A 10,820-nucleotide genomic window follows, 5' to 3' on the forward strand; every position below is an offset into this window, starting at 1 on the left:
TGCCTTCTCCCCAGCGCTTGGGGCAGGCCTCCAACCACGGGCCAATCAATAAATTGTTGTTTCTTATGGAGACATTGAGTCCTTGTAAGATGTTGTGATAGGTTCAGCCTCCTGTGTTTGTTTTGTTAACCGAGATTGGTTCCTTCTCCAATCTGGTGTGCTACTACTGGTTTATCAGTGTTTTAGAGTTTGAGATGTCAGAAAGTTAAGTCTTTTTGTCGGGAAGGTACTACTGGAGTTGATGTTTTGTCTGGGTGGCAGCTTTGGAGTGTGGATGTCCAAAAGCTGCTGGGGCTTCTGGAAGTACAAGGACATGGGGGAGGGGGGAGGTAGCCCATCCCAACTCTGAAAAAGCCTGGAGATTTCAGTCACAAATCCTGTATACCTGAGTTTGCATCCATTTAATTTCTCCACGGGGTCCATCCCAAGAAGATGGAGTCTTGCCCATGGGGGCCGTGGAAGCAATTTCGGACTGTGGGAGCGCGTGGCTGTGGGGGGCTGTTTGGGCAGGCACTTCTCAGCCCTCATTTCTTTTCTCTTAATGACCTACACGAGTATTTCTGAAGTTGTGGCTTTTATAGCGAACAAGCTTTGTCTCTGTTCAGGGTGAAGTATGAACTAATGCAGTCCCTCTGATATTTTATCCTGTTTTTCCATGTCCTCGGTTTAGGCTCTGATTTGGCAAAAATGTCATCACTCTTGGTAATAAGTCTCCTGTCTGTGTCCCCGCTGCGGCTGCCGTGGCACCAGGAGAAAAATCAGCTGCCTGAGGCCCGGATTCCGTGGGCTTGTGTGTTTGCTGTGTCTGAGAACATCTTGTGCCTGGAACCGGAGTCGCGTCCCAGGCCAGCTGCGGTGCCCGTGGTGAGCTCTGCCAGAGGCCTCGTTTCAGCAGTGTGACACTTCTGGGTGTGAGCGAAGGCCCATGCCGGAGTCAGCGTGTGCTTTGCGGTTCTCTGTCTCCTGAGTGGTTTCGGAGGGAAAAGGGACCTTTTCCAGTGTGTCCTATTACTGCTTTGTGATGGTATAACTCCTCCCCTCCCCGTTGCCTCCCACCGTGTCTCCGTGTGAGTCCAGCTGGCATCACCATCATCAGCCTCGAAGCCAGAACACGTAACTGCCTGATTGCGTGCTCCCAGGTGCAGCTTGGACTTGGAGGTCCAGAGGTTCATCCTGCCCGCGCAAAGCGTTTGTCTGTGGATGACAATGTAAACATGGGGGCCCGAGAGCTAGGAGAGCAGCTGGTAGGGCACTCGCCTTGCCTGAGGCTGATGGGGCTTTCATCCCTGGCCTGGCATAGGGTCCTGAGGGCCTCCAGGAGTGACCCCTGAGTGCAGTCAGGAACAAGTTTTGAGCACAGCCTGGTGAGGCCTAGAAAAAAAAAGAAGAAAGAAGGAAACTGTTCCACCGACATGGGGTTCAAGTTTACTCTTTGGGGTTCTGGGGCCACTGGAGCCGTTCCCCACATGAGTCTACCACTTGAGCCCATCTCTCGACTGCAGTTTTGCTTTTCATAGTTAAAAGAGTTGAATTGTGAATCTACTTTGCCCTCACCACCCAAAGTAAGAATTTTGACCGGAAGAATGACTTTGTGCTCCTGAGTCTGTTTTATACTAAAGGGCTTGAGTTCTGTTTCTCGGCACGGTTATTGATACGAACTTCACCATCTTTTGATGTCTCTGGGGTGTAGGGCCGGGATGGAACCCAGCGCCCCCCCCCCAACACACATACAAAACACACGGAGGCACCTGATATGTTGGGCTCCATCGCCAACCCACACTTTGCCACTTCTGAACCCTCCTGAGGTGTGTGAAAGTCTCAGAACGGAGTGAAGACGAGGGTCAGAGCAAGTCAACGTCGGGCTGAAGGCGAAGGCAGTGTGTCCGAGTGTCTGAGGATCCAGTTTCGGGTCAGAGGTTGCTGATTTCAGGCCTGTCCTTTCTCACCGTTAGAGCGGGTGTAAAGGGGTGATGGAAGAGCCCGTTTGGCAGGTCGGCTGGGTGGCATCGAGACATCGGGCCTGGTCTTGACAGAGACTCTCCAGACTTGGTCCCCGGGCCTCTGAGCACGGCCACCCCCCAATCCCTCGCAAAATAAAACGCAAATCAGACAGATTGTTTTTTTATTTGAACATTAAATATTGACCAGTATCTCAGCATCTTCTTTTCCTCTTTAAAATGAACTTATGGGGGCTGGAGTGATAGCACAGCGGGTAGGGCTTTTGCCTTGCACACAGCCGACCCGAGTTCGATTCCCAGCATCCCATATGGTTCCCTGAGCACCACCAGGAGTAATTCCTGAGTGCAGAGCCAGGAGTAATCCCTGTGCATCGCCGGGTCTGACCCAAAAAGCAATAAATAAATAAAATGCATTTATGTTTAAGTTTATGCATTTAGGAATAAAATGGGGGCTTTTTTTGTTTGTTTGCTCATAGGAGTTTTCGTTGCAATGAGTATTAAATAGATTCACCTCATTCTTTTTCTTTTTAAAGTTTTATTAGTGAAACACCATGAGGTACGATTGTGGACTTACAAGTTTTTGTGCTTGGATTTTAGTTATACAATGATCAAGTACCCATCCCTCCACCAGTGCCCATTCTCCGTCACTAATGATCCCAGTAACCCTCCCACCCCCCAACCCCCCTCACCTCATCCCCCCATCCCATCTCTGTGGTAGGACATTCTCTTTTGTTCTCTCTCTCCTTTTGGATGTTGTGGTTTGCAAAAGAGGAATTGAGTTCACCACCGTGTTCAGTCTATAGTCTACTTTCAGCATGTATCTCACAACCCAAGTGGATCCTCCAAACACCCAATTCACTTCATTCCTGAATCCTCGCCCTTTTGGTCTGGGATACTGGACTTAAGGATGAGGTGTGTCCTTCCAGCGTCTGCTTCTGAAACCTTGGGCATTTCGTGCACATTCCATGCATCTGTGTATTTCTGGAGGGAAGATTCTTGGTTTCACAGTTTCAGAAGAAAAGCTATTTGGACATTCCCAATAAAATTATTTCTGCTCAAAAAAAAAAAATAAACCATTAGCCAGTGTGTTAAGTCTATATATATTATATAATCTCACTCTGAACTGTCCTCCTCCAGTACCCCCCAGACAAGTAAACAGTTATTTCATCATTTTTTTATTTTTCCATATAAGCATATGTATATGTTTATAAGTATATGTAAGCCAAGCCTAAATGTTTTCTTTTTGACTTAAATATTTTCATTTTACACGAAATGGTCTGAGCTTAGCTTTCTTAATAGCTGCTTACTATTCTATTCTATGGATTGCTGTAGTTTCATCAAATTTGAAATTAATCTAGGATAAACCCCTAGAAACAGAATTGCTCCACCTAAAACTTCCTTTATATTTGGCTACTTGACTTCATTTCTCCTGTGCTGAATGGAGGGGCCATCTCAGCTTCTGTCCCAGACACCCAGCGGCTCCTGGGACTTAGCTCTGCCCAGAGGGGGCGGTGAGCCCGGAGCTGCCCGGGGTGTCTCACTGTCCTCGGCATGAGGAGCCCAGCAAGCCTTGTTTTCTCTCTCCTTTAATCACCCGCTGGCCTTGTTTTCTCTCTCCTTTGCCACTGCTTCTGCTTTTGCTTCCTGCTGCGCCAACACTTTCCTCCTAATCAGCAAATGCTTTGTTGTCTTCCTCACTTGTGAGTGTGTGTGCATGTGTGAACATGTATGTGTGCTCACGCAAGCACTGGGGAGCGTGTCTGTGTGTGTGTCCGGGTGTGTCCACGTGTAAGCGTGTCTGGCTTTCCCCTCTAGATTTGAATCCCTGCTCTGGCCTTTTCCTCTTCCTGAACGGTAGCTCCCAACAGGACCGTGTCTCGGAGGGAAGTGGGAATCGTTTCTTGGCTCCAGTGTGGGAGGGCTTGGGCCCTCTCAGAGACTCCTCATCAGAACTTGCCCCGAGGGAGAAAAAGAATCAGTCTGTTTTTCTGGTTTTCTTTACACTTCCTTTGGGGGCCACACCTGGCGATACTCCGGGCTTCTTCCTGGCTCTGCACTCAGGAATCACTCCTGGCTGCTCTCCGGTGGCCCCTATGGGATGCCAGGGATCAAACCTGGGTTGGCTGCGTGCGAGGCAAGCACCTTTCCTGCTGTGCTATCACTCAAACCCAAACCTGACATTTTTTAAATGAAACATGAATGTTTGTGCCATGTTTGCTTTTGTGTCATGCTTGCTTTTGTAAAGTGGGATTTTTCCCCCCGTGGATTTTAAAGAAGTGTGTCTGTTTTTGTAGGAGAGGGAAGGCCCTCTTGACTCCCTGCTCTGAGAGGAACCGAGGGGGCCCAGCATCTCCTCCTGGGGTCTTCCCTGGGGTACCCAGGAGCTTGCGCTCAGGAAGGGAGAGGGGAGCTCTGGCTGCCTCAAACCCTGGGGCGGGGACTGGAACCGGGACCCAGCCTCCTCTGTGGTGGGCTCCAATGGCTCCCGCAGATGGCTCACCGTCTCACGCTCTCCTTTAACACAGATTGATTTCCTGAATTCCGTGATTGTGGACCTCCAAAGAAAGAATCAGGACCTCAAGATGAAAGTGGAGATGATATCCGAGGTGGCTCTCGACGGGAACGGGGACGACCTCAACAAGTACGACAACAACTTCGGCCCGGACACCACATTCTCTGCACTGTGCAGCAATCACCAGCACTTGAAGGATGACATAACAAGCTACTTGTGAAACACCTAAAATAACCAATTTACTGTCTTTACAAGGTTTACATTTTTCACTGTGGTTTTAGATCAATGTATGATGAGAAATTCAACATTACTAATTTTGGATTTTCTTACCACAAAAAAATTGAATGAAGGACCTCAACCATCAGAAGTTTATCATCCAGTTTGAATGTATTTTTTTTATTTGAATGTTTTCTAGTTCTGTCAAAAGTGATAAATAATGTACCATCCAGGCTACCTGTATAATAAGAACTTCTATAATTGTATGTATGATTTTGATGTATTTTCCTCTGGAGATTATCAACTGTCTGACAAGTGAAAGATCTGGATCAATTGAATTTTTTTTGTAATAACCAATATTGAAATTGTTTCACAAACTATGTAAAGCAGTATTAAAATTTGAGCAAACAGGTGTTCTATGTCTACTTTAATAAAATTATTTCTTTTATGCCAGTGATAACTGATTATTCTCAGGTTTATTTATAAAAGATTTTTGGCTAGCAATGAAGAACTATAGAGTCAAATGAGTCAAACAGTTTCTACAACGGAATTCTGATACACCAATTTCTTTTTGTTTCTTTATGTTTGTGCCACACCTGGTGATGTCTTAGGGCTTATTCATGGCTCTGCACTCAGGAATCACTCTTGACAGTGCTTGGGCAGACTATATGGAATGTCAGGGATTGAAGCCAGATTGGCCAAAGCAAATGCCCTACCAGCTGCACTATTGCTCTGGGTCTGTACACCATTTTCTTAAAAGCGTTTATCTTGGGCTAAAGAGATAGTCCAGTGAGTAGGGTACTTACCTTGCATGTGGCTGATCTGGGTTCAATGGCAGGAATCCCATCCAGTCATCTGTGCCCTGGCAGGAGCAATCTTTATGTGCAGAGGCAGGACTAAACCCTAAGAAGCACTGGGTTGGGGGTATGGTGCCACCAGCAGGTCAGTCTGTACATGTGAGACGAGTGCATCAGCAGCCTGATGGCGCCTTCAGAATTCCAGGTACCCCCAAATTGCTGCCGTGCGTTTGGCCAGGCCCCAAAAACTTGGGGCAGAGTTGACCAAGAAAGTAAACAGGCAAAAGTTAGGTATGTGGGAGATACACCCACAAACCACCTCCAGTTCAGCTATATAATTGGAGGCATGGCCTCTCTGGTTCCTGATTGAACTGCTCAACGGCCATGATCCCAGAGACTCAGAAACAAATCTCGAAACCCAATGGCTTTTGGCAGAAATGTGTCCAGTCCCTGCAGTAAGTTAGAGGCGCTGGGCCACCCCAGGTGGGAATAGATTTCATGCCTTGGCCTGTTCTCCCTGGCAGCCCGCTGGCCGCCATCCTCCAGAGGCCACTGGACAGTCAGGTTTGGGCCCACAGTGACGAGACACGTAGGACCTCATGGGTTGGGGGTGGAGCTGGCCCTTTCCTCCCCAAGGAGACTCCCAAGTTGTCACCCACAAACGTCCTCTCTGGCTTCTGATTGAGCTGTTTAATGGCCATGATCTCAGAGACTCAGAAACAAATCTCGAAATTCAGCAACTTTTGGCAGAAATGCGTCCAGACCACATAATAGGTTACTGTTGCCGGGCCACCCCGGGGGAGAAAGGGTGCTGTCCTTCCGCCTGCTCCCCCTTGGGGGCTCAGTGGCCACCATCCGCCAGAGGTCATTGGACAGTCAGGTTTGGGCCCACAGTGATGAGACACGTGGGGCCTCATGGGATGGGGGAGGAGCCGCCTTTTCCTCCCCGACTCAACGAGACCCCAAGTCGCAGCCCATGAGTGGCCTCTCTGGCTCCTGATTAAGGTGCTTAATGACTATGATCCCAGAGATTCAGACACAAATCTCAGAATCCAGTGGCTTTTGGCAGAAATGCATCTGGACCCTTGTAGTAGGTTACTGTCGCTGGGCCATTCCAGGGAGGAAAGGGTGCTATCCCTCCACCTGCTCCCCCTTGGCGGCTCGGTGGCCGCCATCCTCCAGAGGCCATTGGACAGTCAGGTTTGGGCCCTCAGTGATGAGACATGTGGGGCCTCACGGGACGGGGGTGGGACCAGCCCTTTCCTCCCCATCCCAGCAAGACCCCTAGTCACCGCCCACTAACGGCCTTTCTGGCTCCTGATCAACCTGCTTACCGGCCATGATCCCACAGACTCAGGAACAAATCTTGGAACCCAGCAGGTTTTGAGAAGAAATCCCTCCAGGTTTATTGTAAAATTTTGGAATTTCAAAATCGCGCAGCCACTACCACAGCCACGCGACATCATATGTTATTCATAACCAGGAATAGAAAACAAATTGTCTACTGTTGCCTTTTCAGCAGCTCTGAGTGTTGGGGTAAAATCCCAAATAATAACGGTGGGTCAAGTGTCAAAACATTGAATGTAATCAAAGTAGAGAGAGCGTAATGTGAAAATCATCTCTCCACAGGTAGGGGGAGGGTGTAGGATGGGGGCATACTGGGGTTTTGGGTGGTGGAGAATGGCACTGGTGAAGGTACGGGTCTTTCATTTTATAACCAAGATTTAAACCCGAAAGCTTTGTAAATGCTCTCATGGTGATTCAATAAATAAAATTATAAAACATGAAAAAAGAAGATCCACTGGGTGAGGTTTAAAGGCAAAAAAAACCAAAACAAATAAAACCTCTATTGATTTATTGCAAAGCTTCATAGCCAATGTAGCCTAAAATGAATACCTTCAGTGATTCTCCATAGATATTTGACAAGACGAAAATAAAGGAACACCATGCAGTACAGACACCATCAATCCATAAAGTCTGGGAAAGAAACTGGAAGTTGCTATATTATTAACTCAAAATTAACAGAACCAAAGATGCTTATAAGCACCAACTCCTTTACGTTTGCAGCACATGTGTCCTCAGGTTGATTTTTCTGGAAAAAGAACTTGAGCCAGAACGTTACTTTTAGCCTACATAATTAATACCTGAAAGATAGCTCCATGACAATTGGGCCCTAGAAAAGCAAGTCCCAGCCCATATCCTGCCCTGCAGCTGCGTCCAGTTGGTAGCACCCAGGACCCCCATCTTCTTTTGTTGCCCCTGGAATTCACCAAATAAGGTCATGGGGCCAGAGAAGGCCTGATTGGCTGCTTGCGTGCAGCATCAAATGCCTTGTTACAAAGTGATTGGCTGCCTGCGTGCAGCATCTAATGTGGTAATTCGAATGTATTGTGTGATTTGTGTGCTGCCTTTTCTGAGACGCTCTTTTGTGCGCGGGAAGTTGCCCTATAACAAGCTCCCTCTGAAGAGGCTCGGGACTCTCAGTCACTGACGGTTTGCGGTCATGCTGTGAGCCCGAGCATGCTCGAATAAACCTCTTGCTTTTGCATGGACTTGATCTCTCAGAGTTTTCCTTGACAGGTGAGGCTGTCCTGAGCTCGGACTCTAACAAAGCAAACAGTCAGTTTGCAAAAGAAAAATTTTCTATGTCTGTTTCTTTTCCTTTCTGCTTTAAGTTCATGGAAATTTTGTTTTCCCACCAGGAGGCGAAGGCCCTGCAGGCGGCCTCCGAGAAGCTCGCCAAGGAGAACAAGTGACTGAGGACCAAGCTGGACCATGCCAACAAGGAGAACGCGGACATGATCGCCCCGTGGAAGTCCAAACTGGAGACGGCCATCGCCCCGCACCAACAGGCCATGGGCGAGCCGAAGGCGGCCGTGAGCTGGGGCGTGGGCGCCGAGGCGGCCGAGCTGGCCGAGCTCAAGATGCAGATGGAGAGGCTGCAGGTCGAGTCCCAGCAGGAGGTGGAGAGTCTGAAGGCCCAGCTGGCGGCTGAGCATGCGGCACATGCCTCTGAGCTGAAGACGCTCAGGTCGCGGCTGGTCAGGATGGCCCAGGAGCAGAACAGTCTGGAGGCCGCGCGGGCCAAGCTCGACCAGACCGAGGACCAGCACCTGGTGGAGATGGAGGACGCCCTGAACAAGCTGCAGGAGGTGGAGATGAAGGTAAAGCACCTGGAGGGGTTGCAGGCCATGTGTAGTCAGCAAGCCCAGGCCCTGGCCGATGCCACGGCGCTGCTGGAGGCCACCCAGCAGAAGCTCTTGCAGCTCGATGGGCTCCGGAAGGCCAGTTCCGAGGTAAATTGGGAATGGAGAAGCTCAGGCAGCAGCTCCAGGTGGCTGAGCGGCAGATTCAGGAGTTAGAGAATGCAAAGCGGGCCGAGAGCGGCAGGTTGGTACCTGGGCGCCCTCGCCCACTTCCACGCTCGCTCCCTGCATGCTGTGTGTCAGTGTGCTCGCCGCCGTGTTCCGGCTTGGTGCTGACAGGTCTCCCGGTCACGTCCCGTGTGGTTCCCTCTGATGGGACTGAGAACGTGTCAGCACAATTCTGGGGCTGTCATTGGTCCCCAGCACCCGGATGCTGTGCTAGCCTTGGCCCCGGCTAATCGGGCCCGTCTGGGGTCTTTCTGAAGTGGAGAACTCTTCACCGAGGCCAGTGAGAAAACAAGATAGCAGCCCCCAGAGCAAACCTCTGCCCCCCCCCTTGAGTCCCATGTGTACTCGCCAAGTCCGCCCAGACCCTTCAGCTCGAGGCTGGCCGCGAGGGTCTTTCGCTGACCTTGCTGACCACCTGCTCATGTGACTGGCTTTGCCATCCTGTCCCCGAGGCGCCTCAGTTTCCAGCTCGTGCTCAATGCCTCTGAACCTCGGAGCTCCCTCAGGGCTGGTGACGTGGCCCATCTTGGTATTTCTCATTGCTGGCCTCTCCCTGCCTGCAGCACAAGCCCCCGCCCAGCCCTGCAGAGATTTCATCCCTTTAAGCCTCTAAGGGGTGCTTGGGCCAAGTCCGCCTTCCAGCATGGCCTCCTGATGGCCACGGGCATGGACTCTCATGGTAGTGATGTCGGTGGGCCCCACGGGTGACTTATGTACAGCGGGGAGGAGAAAGACGGTTACTTTCTCCCCACCCGCCTCTGCCACCCGGGACCCAGGGTTACTGGGTACTTGTCTCGCCTCACAGAAAGGAATTTCAGGAGTAGACAAGCAGTGAAACAAATAGATTTTATTTGGAGGATTTTTGGAGAGGGAGAGAAAGGGATAAGCAGATAAGCGGGGGAATGGAGAGTAAGAGAGAGAGTAACGCGTCCAGAGAGAACGCGGGCTCCTCCGAGGGTGGAGAGAGCCCCTCCACACATCCCAGCATTCGACACGAAAGCATGAAAGTACACATCTCAAGAGGGGAGATGCGGGCGACACATGTGCTCAGGCACCACATGTGCTCAGCCACGTGGACGTACCACACATGGGCTCAGGCAGCATGTGCGCACCCTGCCTTTCTTCCAGGTGGCCTTTATAGGGTTCTCCAGCCTGTCCCCACGCGAAGCTTCTTCCCGGGTAAAAGTCCAGTTGCTAAGGAGATTACCAGGGAGGTCCAAAAAGAGGGATTTCATGGGAGGCCTATGTCCTGAGGGTCTGCGGATGGTCTTATCAGGCCTTTGCTTTCTGTATCCACAAGGTGGGTCATTCCTAGAATTCTTCTTCCATGAAACTGTGTTTCATTGCAAAGGGTCTTTCCCTGTCTACTTACCCACATCATTAGCCCTGACCCTGGGGAAGGACAAGACAGTGAGTTCTGGGTCAAGCCAAGCGAGCTGCAGTTCTCACCAAGGAGCTCTGAGAAATGCCCTTTTCCTCCTATAGGATTGTGGTGGCAGGGACGCTCCCTCCCCCTCCCCCCTGCGCCCCTCCCCCCCCCCCCCCCCCCCCCCCCCCCCCCCCCCCCCCCGGCACTGGGCGCTTTGTTGGAGAAACTTCTCTGTTGGCCAAGATGGAAGGGCTGTGGGATTTGTAGACAGGACTGACAGACATAACAGAAGGACCCAGAGACCCCCGGGAGTTCCTCTCAGGACTCAGGTCTCCTTAGCTGTCATTCCAGAAACAAATGGAATCAATTCCTAGGACACAGCAGGGGATAGTTGACCCACTTTCGCATCAAGATGTAACAAACGTCAAGTTCTGGTGACTGCTGTCTAGTGGATTAGAGGTTCTTCAATTTAATTTTCATATTGAAACCCCTCAAACTTTTAAAGTCACAGACAAGAAACTACAAGGAAGTAAATCTTTGGGGCCAGAGTGATAGTACAGTGGGAAGGGCATTTGCCTTGCACATGGCCTAAGT

The sequence above is a fragment of the Sorex fumeus genome, unplaced genomic scaffold (genome assembly GCF_029834395.1).
Source record: "Sorex fumeus unplaced genomic scaffold, SorFum_2.1 ptg000036l, whole genome shotgun sequence".
NCBI classification, from domain to species: domain Eukaryota; kingdom Metazoa; phylum Chordata; class Mammalia; order Eulipotyphla; family Soricidae; genus Sorex; species Sorex fumeus.